Source organism: Dipodomys spectabilis, unplaced genomic scaffold (assembly GCF_019054845.1).
Source record: "Dipodomys spectabilis isolate Male_0828 unplaced genomic scaffold, ASM1905484v1 ptg000228l, whole genome shotgun sequence".
Taxonomy (NCBI): domain Eukaryota; kingdom Metazoa; phylum Chordata; class Mammalia; order Rodentia; family Heteromyidae; genus Dipodomys; species Dipodomys spectabilis.
The window spans coordinates 9473638-9486692 of NW_024870905.1; positions in this window are offsets into that span (position 1 = coordinate 9473638).

Sequence of the window (13055 nt, forward strand, 5' to 3'; positions counted from 1 at the left end):
CCTAAGAGCCTAAAACCATAAACTCGCAAAGCAAGGCTTCAGCCTGTGTGAAACTCATAGGCAAGAGAACCAGTTGGGGCCAGATGAACCTGCTGCACCTGAAACACTGGCTCACACCTGCAATCCTAGCTGCTCAGAAGGCTGACATGTGAAGATCAAGGTTCAAAGTTAGCCTGAGCAGGAAGTCCATATACTCTTATCTCTAATCAACTACCAAAAAGCCAGCAATGAAACTATGGCTCATATGGTAGAATGCAAGCTTTGGGCAGAAAAGGGACAGCACCCAGGCTCTGAGGACTAGTACCAAAGAAAAGCAAAGAATAAGAATAAAGTATTAAAAAACTCCTAATTCTCTTTGGTCTTTAAATTCCAACAAATGGATATATAATTTATGCAGTAGAGTGATAACTTTGAGCACAGAAGTTCAGGGACAGTGTCCAGGTCTGGATGAGAGAATGTCTATGCACGTATGCATGCAGCAATAGATTGTGTAGGATTAGGCTTCTGTACAGGAAATTACCCACATTGTCACTCACTGTTCTAGCTGTCACTCTGATTAGAAAATTATTCTGCCATGCACATGGAGGTCACCTTTGCAAAACGTTTCCCAAAAAATTCTTATTTATTTTAATATCAAGAATTCTTGTTTGCATTTCTCTTCCTCCTACTGTTACCTCTCCCTCTCCTCTCCCTTTTACTTCTTCATTCTTCCTTTCTCTCCTTCTCCCCTCTTCCTTCCTTTGTCCTCCTCCTCCTCCTCCTCATGCTCTTCCCTTCCTCCACTGTCTGACTTCACTTGCGACTAGTTCACAATGAGAGCATGAGTTCGCAGAAGGAGCTAGAAGTGCCAAAACTATGAATGTTCTAAGATGTTATGAGGTTGTACCAGGTTTTGAAAAAGTTTTGTGAAAACACAATCAGAGATTGATATCACAATGGCAAAGTGATGTCATAATATCATGTCATAAACATGTTTTGATGTAATAGTTGGTGACGGCATACTGGTGATGAGGTGACAATAGGTTTGTGATGTCACAATAGCATGCTGATTCTCAACTGTCATTAATTCTCCGTGATTATATGGGTTCTCAAAGGGACCCTGATGCCTCCAAAGGTATGTGTTGTCACAAATGTGATGAAGTCCTAACGAGTTTTTGATGTCACAATGTGACAAAGTGGTTATATCTGTCAGTGTAATGTCACAGTGGGCATGATGTCACAGTGGATTTCTGATATCACATGTCATACCTGAAATACGAAGTTTGGAGCTTTAGACATCATAATTTTTGTGATTGGTGGTTTGAAGACCATTAAAAAAGGGTGGGGATGCTCATTGGAGGTGAGAGGTTTGGTGGTTGAGGCTGCTCTTGGGTCTGGGTATCCAACCCAGGACAAGGTAGTTGCAGGACCCTTTCTACTGCAAATAAATGTTTATTAACTTAAATGTGTCTCCATGGATTGTCTCCCTCTTTATAGGTAGAAGTATACATGTTCAGAGAAGGAGCTTGAAGTCCCAAAGTTCATGAATTTTCTAAAATGTTATGAGGTCATACTAAGTTTGTGAAAACACTATGGGACAGTGATATCACAATGGCAATATTTTGCCACAATATCATGTCATAATAATGCATGGTTTCATAATAAGTTGGTGATGTCATAATGATGATGAAGTCACAATAGGTTTGTGGTGTCACAATGGGTTGGTGATGTCACAATGGCATGCCCAATCTCATTTGTCATTAATTCACAATAATTATACAAGTTCACAAAGGGACTGTGATGGCTCCAAAGGCATGTGTGTAACAAATGTGATGATGTCCTAACAAGTCTGTGATGTCACAATATGACACAACACTCATGATTTCTGTCACTTTGATATCACAGGGGTCATGATGTCCCAGTGAAATCTGTTATCACATGTCATACCTGAAAGATTATGAGGTCAAAAACAGATTATGAGCTCACAAATGGCCTCAGATATCACCATGGCAACATGTCACAAGAGTTATGAGGACAGCAGAGGCTTCTGATGTCACAGTGGGTTAATTACATCACAATGGCAATGTGTAATCACAATGGGATTGTAATGTCAAATGATGCTGAGGTTGCAATGGGTTTCTGATATCAACCCACATGCCACATTTTTAAATAGAATGAAATCACAGAATAGGCATTCAAGGTGGGCACCAGTGGCTCGTGCCTGTGATCCTAGCTACTAAGGAGGCTGTGATCTAAAGATTATTGTTCAAAGCCATCTTGGGCAGGAAAGTTTCTGAAACTCTTATCTCTAATTAACCATGAGAAAACTGGAAGTGGTAATGAGGCTCAAGTGGTAGAGAGCTAGCCTTGAACTGAAGATCTGAAGTACAGCACGTAGGCCCAGAGTTCAAGCCCCACAATCAACAACAACAAAAAAAAACAAAATAATAAGCATTCAAAATGTGTCTATGATGTCACAATAACAATGTGATGTCATAATGCAATGATATCATTGCAGGTTGGTGTCAAAATGAGCTTGTAGTGTCAACACGACAATGAGCTATCACACTTATGATGATGTCACTGTTTGTGATATTCCAATGGCATGTCTAACCTCAATTGTCCTTAGTGCAAAATAAAGTTATTGGTATACAAAGAGATTGTGATTTCACAAAGGCTATGTGTTTTTTCAAAGGTGGAAAGAGGTCAAAATACATTTGTGATGTCACAATGTGTTCATGAAGTCACAACTTCAATGTGATTTCACAATATATTTGTGAGGTGAAAGTGGTGATGACAATGTGTTGTCATAATGCTATGATGTCATAGTAGTTTAATGTCATGATGAGCTTATGGTGTCATAACAATGAGATGCCACATTTGTGATGACACAAAAGCTTTGTGATTTTACAATGGCTGGTTTGATATCAGTTGCGATTAGTTCACACTGAGGATATGGGTAGACATAGGGACTGTGATGCCCCAAGACCCTGTGTTTTTTTTAAAGGTGCTAAGAGGTCATAGTAGGTTTGAAATATCACCATGTGATCATGTTGTCACAAAGGCAATGTGACGTCACAATGGGTTTGTGACATCACGCTGGTAATGAGGTCACAGTGGGTTTGTCATGACACAAAGAGTTTGAAATATCAAAATGATATATCCAATTTCAATTGGTACTAGTCCGCAGTGAGTATACGAATTCACAGAAAGAGCTTGAAGTCTCAAGGGCCATGAAATTTCTAAAATATGAGGCTAAACAAGCTTTGTGAAAACACAGTAGGTAGTGACATCACAATGGTAATATATGCCACAATATCATGTCATTATAATGTTTTCATGTCGCAATTAGTGATGCCATAGTGGTGATGAAGTCACAATAGTTTTGTGATGTCACAATTGGTTTGTGCTGTCCATGTGATCATGCTGTCAGAATGACAATGTGGTGTCACATTGCTGATGATGTCCAAAGGGATTGTGATGTTAAACTGGCACGTCTGATCTCATTTTTTTTGTCAGTCATGAGGCTTGAACTCTGGGCCTCAGCGCTGTCCCTCAGCTCTTCAGCTCAAGGCTAGCATTCTACCACCTGAGCTCCAGTGCCACTTCCTTGATTTCAATTCTCATTAGTTCACAATGAGATTTTGGGTCCAGAAAGGGACTGTAATGTCACAAATGTTACATGTCTTTTCAAAGAGGCCATAATAGGTTTGAGATTTCACAATGTGATCACGATGTAACAAGGGCAATGTGAGGTCAAAGTATTATGTCATAATTTTTTGATGTCACAATTAGTTGGTGATGTGATAATCATGATGAGATCACAATAGGTTTGTGATGTCACAATGTATTGGTGATGTCACAATGGCATGCCAGATCTCAATTGTAATTAACTCAAAATGAGTATATGAGTTCACAAAGAGACTGTGATATCTCCACAGGCTTGTGTTGGTGAAGTCCTAACATTTATAACATCAGAAAGTGACACACTGATCATGACATCTGGCACTGTGATGTCACAGTGGTCATGATGTCACAGAGTATTATGAGGTTGAAACTGATTATGAGCTCACAAAGTGTCTCAGATATCATAATGCAGCATGTCACAAAATTGAGGACAGGACCAGTTTGTGATATCACAGTTGGTTAGTGATATCACAATGGCAATGTGAGGTCAAAAAAGGATTTCGATGTCACAATGATTAAGAAATCACAATGGGTTGGTGCTATCAAGCAATATGTCACATTTGAAATGGAATGAAATTACAGAATAGGCATTCACAATGTGTCTATAACATCACAATGATAATGTGATATAATAATATGATGATTTGGTGATGTCACAATGAGCTGATGGTGTCATAATGAGAATGTGATGTCACACTGGGGATGATGTCACAAAGAATTTGTGACATTAGAATTGCATGTCTGATCTCAATTGAAATTAGTTCACACTGAGGGTGTTGATACACAGAGTTTTTACATAGAGTTGATACACATGTTTTTTCAAAGTTGCTAAAAGGCCATAATAGAACAGTGATGTCACAATGTGTTCATGTTGTCACAATGGCAATGTGAAGTTACAATGGGTTCGTAAGGTCACAGTGCTGATGAAGTCAATGAATTTGTGACTTTACAGTGTTTGTAAATCACAATCACATACTCAATTTCAATTGGAGTTCACAGAAGGAGTTTGATTTCCCAAAGGCCAAGAATTTTCTAAAATGTTATGAGGTCCTAATGGGATTGTGAAAATACAATGGGACAGTGATATCATAATGGCAATGTGATGTCACAATATCATGTCATAATAGTGATTTGTTGTCACAATTAGTGTTGCCACATTGGTGATGAGGTCACAATAGGTTTGAGATGTCACAATGGGTTGCTGAGAATCACAATGGCATGCCGGATCTCAATTGTCATGAATTCACAATGAGTATATGAGTTCACAGGGACTCTGATGTCTCCAAAGGCATGTATCGTCACAAGTTTGATGAAGTCCTAACAGGTTTGTGATGTCACATTGTGACATGACAATGATCATGACATCTCAGTGTGATCTCAGTGTCCATGATGTCACAGTGGACTCTGATATCACATGTCATATCTGAAATATTATGAGGTTGAAAATAGATTATGAGCTCAGAGAAGGCCTAAAATATCCCAATGACAGCATATCACAAAAATTATGAGAGTACAGGTTTGCGATTTCACAGTGGGTTAGTGATATCACAATGGCAACAAAAAGGGTTTGTGATGCTGCAATGGCAGGTCAGATCTCAATTGTCATAATTTCACAATATGGGTACATATAAGGAGTGTGAAGCCATAAAGGTCATTTTTAAAAGGTGCTAGGTCCTAATAGGTTTGGGATGTCACAATGTGATCTGATGTCACAACAGCAGTGTGATGTCATGAGGGGTTTGTGATGCCACAGGTGATAAGGCCACAAGTGTTTGGGATGTCACAAATTTGTTATATCACAATGACATGTTCAATTTCAACTGCTACTATTTCACAATGAGGATACAAGTTTACAGAGCTGGAAATCCCAAAGATCATGAATATTGTAAAATATTATGATGTCATACTACATTTGTGACAATACAATGGCACAGTGATATCACAAGGGCAATTTGTTGTCACAATATGTTGTAATAATGTTTTATGTCACAATTGGTTATTGATGCTATAATGGGGATGAGGTCACGATAGTTTTGTGATGTCATAATCAGTTGATGATATCACAATGGCATTCCGGATCTCATTTGTCATCAATTCACAATGAGAATGAGTACACAACGGGACTGTCTCCAAAGGAATGTTGTCACACATGTGATGAAGTCTTAACGTTTGTGATGAAACAATTTGACACAATGGTCATGATGTCTGGCAGTGTGATGTCACAATGGTCAGGATGTCACAGGGGATTTCTGATATCACATGTCATACTTGAAATGTTATAAGGTCAAGGGCATAATATCTCACAATGGCAGCATGTCACAAAACTTATGAGGACAGGACAGGTTTCTAACCTCACAGTGACTTAGTGATGTCACAGTGTTATGGCAATGTGATGTCACAATGGTTATAAGGTCACAATGAGTTTCTAATATCAACCCACATGCCACATTTCAAAAAAAATGAAATCACAGAATAGGCATTCACAATGTTTCTATGACATCACAATGATAATGTGATGTCATAATGCTATGGTGTCATTGTAGATTTGTGATGGCACAATGAGCTGATGATGTCATACCAAAAGTGTAAAGTCATACTGATGATGGTGTCACAAAGGTTTTGTGATGTTACAATAGCATGTCTGATCTCAACTGTCATTAGTTTACAATGAGGATATGGGTATACAAAGGGACTGTGATATCACAAAGGCCATGTGTTTTTACAAAGGTGCTAAGTGGTCATAATAGGTTTGGGATGTCACAATGTGATTGTTATATCACAAGAGTAATGTGATGTAACAATATCAAACATTCCATTGTAAAATCAGGAACCCTTTGTGACATCATCACCAGTATGACATCACATTGTCATTATGACACTATCAGCTCATTACTACAATGAATTCACAGCATTATTACATCACATTGCATAGTGATATCATAGACACAGTGTGAATGCCTATTCTATGATTTCATTCTATTTCAAATGTGGCATATGGGTTGATATCAGAAACCCATTGTGCCATCATTACCATTGTGACATCACATTGCCATTGTGATATCAACAACCCATTATGATATTACAAACCTATCCTGTTCTCATATCTTTTGTGACATGCTGCCATTGTGATATCATAGGTCCTTTGTGAACCAATAAACTGTTTTCAACCTCTTAATACTGCAGGTATGACATGTGTTATCAGAAATCCACTGTGACCGTTGTAACATCACACTCCCAGATGTGATGATCATTGTATCACATTGTGACATCACAATCCTGTTAAGACTTCATCACATTTGTGACAACACATGCCTTTGGAGACTTCACAGTACCTTCACAATTGAGATCCAGTATGCCAATATGACATCAGCAACCCATTGTGACATCAGAAACCAATTGTGACCTCATCACCATTATGGCATCACCAACTTATTGTGACATCAAAACATTATTATGACATCGTATTTTGACAACTCATTACTATTGGGATATCACTGTTCAATTATGTTTTCACAAACCTATTATGACCTCATAATATTTTAGAAAATTTGGGGCTAGAAAGGTGGCTCAGTGGTAGAGCGCTTGCCTTGCATGCCTGAGGCCCTGAGTTCGATTCCTCAGCACCACATAAGCAAAAAGAAAAAAGCTGGAAGTGGCACTGTGGCTCAAGTGGTAGAGTGCTAGCCTTGAGCTGAAGAGCTGAGGGACAGTGCCCTGGCCCAGAGTTCAGGCCAATGACCAGACTCAAAAAAAAAAAAAGAACATTTATGGGTTTGGGGATTTCAAGCTCTTTCTATGCACTTGTATCCCCATGTGAATTAGTAGGAATTCAAATTGAATGTGTCCTTGTGATATTACAAAGGCGTTGTAACCACAAAACAATTGTGATCTATCAACCCATGTGACCTCATCATGACTGTGACATCTCAAACCCATTGTAACATCACATTGCCATTGTGATATCATGATCACATTGCCATTTTGGTATCACTGTCCCATTGTTTTCACCAACCTAGTAGGACCTCAAATCATTTTACAAAATTCATAATCTTTGGGACTTCAAGTTTCTTCTATGAACTCATCTCCCAATTGGGAACTTGTAGCAATTGAAATTGGACAGGTCATTGTGATATTACAAACTAGTTGTGAAGTCTAAAACCTATTGTAACCTCAACACCAGTGTGATATCATAAACCCGTTGTGATATCACCTTCCCATCATAAAATCACTATCACATTGTGACTTCCCAAACCTATTATAACCTATTAACACCTTTGAATAAACCCATGGCAGGAGATAGGAGGTAGGGAAAAAACAAAGGAGGGTATAACAATGCTCTATAGGAAATAGACTCATTACCTTGCTCAGGTAACTGTAAACCCTTTGTACAGTGTCTTTACAATAAAAATATATAACTAAAAAAAGAAAAAAAACCATGGCCTCTTGTGACATCATAGTCTGTGTACCTATATCCTCATCATGAACTGACAATTGAGATCAGACCTGCCATTGTAGCATCTCAAACCCTTTGTGATATCATCACAAGTGTGATATCTCATTATGACACAATGAACTCATTGTGATGTGACAAAACTATAATGACATCATAGCATTGTGACATCACACTCACATTGTGACATCATAGACATGTTGAGATTTCCTATTCTGATTTCACTCAATTGCAAATGTGGTGGGTGTGTTAATATAGAAACCCATTGTGACTTCATAACCATTGTGACATCAAAATTCCTTTGTGACATCACATTGCCATTGTGATATCACTAACCCTTGTGACATCACAAACCTGTTCTGTCCTCATAATTTTTGACATGCTGTCATTGTGAAATCTTAGGCCCTTTAGGAGCTAATTAATTCTTCGTGACCTCATTGTGTATATTCATTGTGAGCTATTGACAATTGAGTTGTGGCATGCCATTGTGATATCACAAACTATTATTATGACATGGAATATAGACATCACTATCCCCTTCTGTTTTGACAAACAAAATATGTGCATATAACATTTCACAAAATGCTTGGACCTTGGGAATTCAAGCTCCTTCTGTGAACTCCTATCCTCATTGTGGACTAGCAGCAATTGAAATTGGACTTGAGATCATATTACAAACTCATTGGACCTCACAAACACAATGTGGCCTCATCATCACTGATATCACAAACCCATTTTGACATCACATTGCCGTTGTGACATCAAGACCACATTGTGACATCCCAAAAATATTATGACTTCTTAACACCTTTCTAAAAACACATGGCCTTTGTGATATCATAGTCCCTTTGTGTACCCATATCCTCATTATGAACTAATGAAAATTGAGATCATACATTCCATTATAACATCACAAATCCTTAGTGACATCCTCACCAGTGTTACATTACATTGTCATTACATTACATTACACCAGCCCATTGTGAATCACCAAAGTACAATGACATTATAGCATTATGATATCACATTGTCATTGTGATATCATAGACACAGTCTGAATGTGTCTATTTCATTCTATTCCAAGCAGAAAGTCATTGTGTCTTTATCATCATTGTGACATTACTATACCACTGTGACTTCACATTGCCATTGTGATATCATTAACCCCCTGTAACATCACAAACCTGTCTGTCCCCATAACTTTTGTCACATAGTGCCATGTATTTTAGGCCCTTCATGAGCCATAATCTTTTTTCAACCTCATAATGTTTCAGATATGATGTGTAATATCAGAAATCCACTGTGACATCATGACCACTGTGACATCACACTGCCAGATGTTATGACCATTGTGTCACATTGTGACATCACAAACCTGTTAGGACTTAATCACATTTGTGACAACACATGAATTTGGAGACATCATAGTCCCTTTGTGGACTCACATACTCATTCTGATTCTGAGGTCCGGCATGCCATTGTGACATCAACAACCCATTGTGACATTGCATACTTATTGTAACCTCATCACCAGTAAGATATCACCAACAAATTGTGATATCAAAACATTATTATGACAGGATATTGGGTCATCATATTACCATTATGATATCACTGTCCCATTGTGTTTTCACAAACCTAGTATGACCTCATAACATTTTAGAAAATTCATAGCCTTTGGGACTTCAAGCTCCTTCTATGAACTCATATCCTCATTCAGAAGTAGTAGCAAGTGAAATTGGATGTGTCGGGATATTCCAACCTCACTGTAACATCCCAAACCCATTGTGACCTCATCACCAATGTGATATCACAAACCCATTTTGACATCACATTGCTGTTGACATCATGATGACTTTATGACATCCCAAACTTATGACTTCTTCAAACTGTTGGAAAAACACATGGCCTTTTTGACATCATAGTTCATTTGTGTACCCATGTCCTCATTGTGAACTTATGACAACTGTGGTCAGACATGCCATTGTAACATCACAAACGCCTTGTGACATCATCACAAGTGTGATATTTCATTGCCATTATGACACAGTTAGCTCATTGTGACATCCCTAAGCTAAAATGATATCTTGGCATTATCATATATTGCCATTGACAGGTCATATTCATATTGTGAATGCCTATTCTGTGATTTCATTCTATTTCAAAAGTGGCATGTGGCTTGATAACAGAAACCCATTTTGAACTCATAACCATTGTGACATCACTATCACTTTGTGACATTACACTGTCATTGCAATATCACTAACCCATTGTGACATCAAAAACCTGTCCTGTCCTCATAAATTTTACAACATGCTGCTATTATGACATCTAAAGCCCTTTATGAGCTAATATTCTGGTATTAGCCTAATATTTCAAGTATGACATGTGATATCAAAAATCCTCTGTGACATCATGACCATTATTGCATCACACTGCCAGATATCATGACCATGTCACATTATGAAATCACAAACGTTAGGAACATTTGAGACAACACATGCCTTTGGAGACACCACAGCCCCTTTGTGAACTCATATACTCATTGTGAATTAATGAAAATTGAGACCCATCATGCCATTGTGACATCACCAACCCGTTGTGACATTATAGTGACAGTTGTGACATTATAGTGACATTATAAACCTATTATGACCAGTATGGCCTCACCAATTAATTGTGACATCAAATCAATATTTTGACATGATATTTTGACATCACACTGCCATTGTGATATCACTGTTCAATAGTTTTTAACATAGTTTCTCTCTCTCTCTATATATATATATATGTATATATAGAGATACATATTAGAGAGACATATATACACATATATGTATCTCTATATATATAGAGAGAGATACATACAATGGAATTCTATACCTCCATCAGAAAGAATGACTCAGCCCCATGTTAGGAAATGGAAAGGCTTGGAATAATTTATATTAAGGGAAGTAAGATAGGCCCAAATAAACAGAGGTCCCATGGTTTCCCTTATTTGCAATAACTAGTTTGTGTCTAGAACAAGCAGAAAAGGTCAAAAGGTATGTACATATGACCATATAAGATGATGCTAAGCAAAGTGAACCCAAAGATAAGGACACAAGTTGTTTTCTCTTTCTTGCTGTTGTTTTTAATGTGTTTATAATGTACTGTTTGTTTCTCATGAATATTTTCCCCCATGGAATATCCACTGTTTTCAATATTTTCAGTGCCCTGCATATTGTATATTTTTCTAATTTGGGGAGGGAAAGGGAAATAAAATGCTTAAATAAGATTAAACAAGGATACAAGTTGACCCATTGTAACAATAATCTGTACAAGACACTGTTGAAAAGGAACTTAGGGCAGATGGAGGAGTTGAGGAGGTGGGGAGGGAAGGGATAGTAGGGAAAAAATAAAGGAGGAGCTAACAATGTTCAATAGGAAATGTACTCATTACCTTACTCATGTGACTGTAACCCCTCTGTACATTATCTTTACAATAAACACATATACAATAAAAGAAAAAACAAAACAATGATTTATATAATTTCTAACTCTTAAAATAATCTCATCAACCCCCCCCCCCACACAAAATGATCTCTCAGGGAAAAGGGGTAGGGGCTGATCATTTGCTGCCTTTACTACCTGGGCCTAGTAAAAGGTCACCTGAGACAGTAGCCAGCACTTCTCACTTCCTCTAACCTGGTGAGATGGGGACTTGCCTGTCCCCTTTCTGGCAATAAACCTTTGTTCTTCTGAAAAAATTGAGATTCCACCTCACCCTTGTGAGAATGGCTACAATCAAGAAATCTGGGAGCTGGAAGGTGGCTCAGTGGTAGAGTGTTTGCCTTGTATGCATGAGGCTCTGAGTTCAATTCCTCAGCACCACATAAACAGAAAAAGTTGGAAGTGGCACTGTGGCTCAAGTGGTAGAGCGTTAGCCTTCAGCTGAAGAGCTGAGGAACAGCACCCAGTCCAATGGTTCAGGCCCCACGACTAACAAAATAATCTAATAACAAGAGATGCTGGTGGGGATGTGTCCAAAAGGGAGCTGTACTCAAAAGATCCACATAGAGCTCCCCTTTTACCCAGCATTCCCACTTTTGGGCATTTACCCAAAGGATCACAAGCAAGGCCATAAGAAATCTACCAGCACAACTTTGATTTATTGCAGCATTTTTCACCATAGCTAATATATACAGCCAACCCAGATGCCCCTCTGAAGATGAATTGTTCAAGAAAATGTCACAAAACTACAGTTATATCATAGCATTATGATATCACCTTATCATTGTGACATCCTAGAAACATTGTGAATACCTATTCTGTCATTCCATTCTCTCAAATGTGGCATGTTGGTTGATGTCAGAAACCTATTGTGACCCCATAAGCTTTGTGACATCACAATCTCTTTGTCACATCACATTGCTATTATGATATCAATAACCCACTCTGACATCACAAATCTGTCCTGTCCTCATAATTTTTGTGTCATGCATTCACTGTGGTATCTTAGGAATTTTGTGAACTCATAATCTGTGTTTGACCTCATGATACTTTTAAGTATGACATGTGATATCAGAAATCAACAGTGACCTCAGACCACTGCGACATCACACTGCCAGATGTCATAACCACTGTATCACATTGTGACATCACAAACCTTTTAAGACTTCACATTTGTCACAACATATGCCTATGGAAACATCACAGCCCCTTCGTGAACTCATATACTCATTGTGAGTTAATGAAAATTCAGATCCAGAATGTAATTGTGATATCACCAGAAAATTGTGATATACACCTATTTTTACCACACTGATACTATGATATCAAGTAATTGTGACATCAAAATATTATGTCTTGATATAGTGACATCACATTGTATTGTGATACCACTGTCCCATTTTTTTTTCAAAAATGTATAATAGGACCTCTTAACATTTTAGTAAAT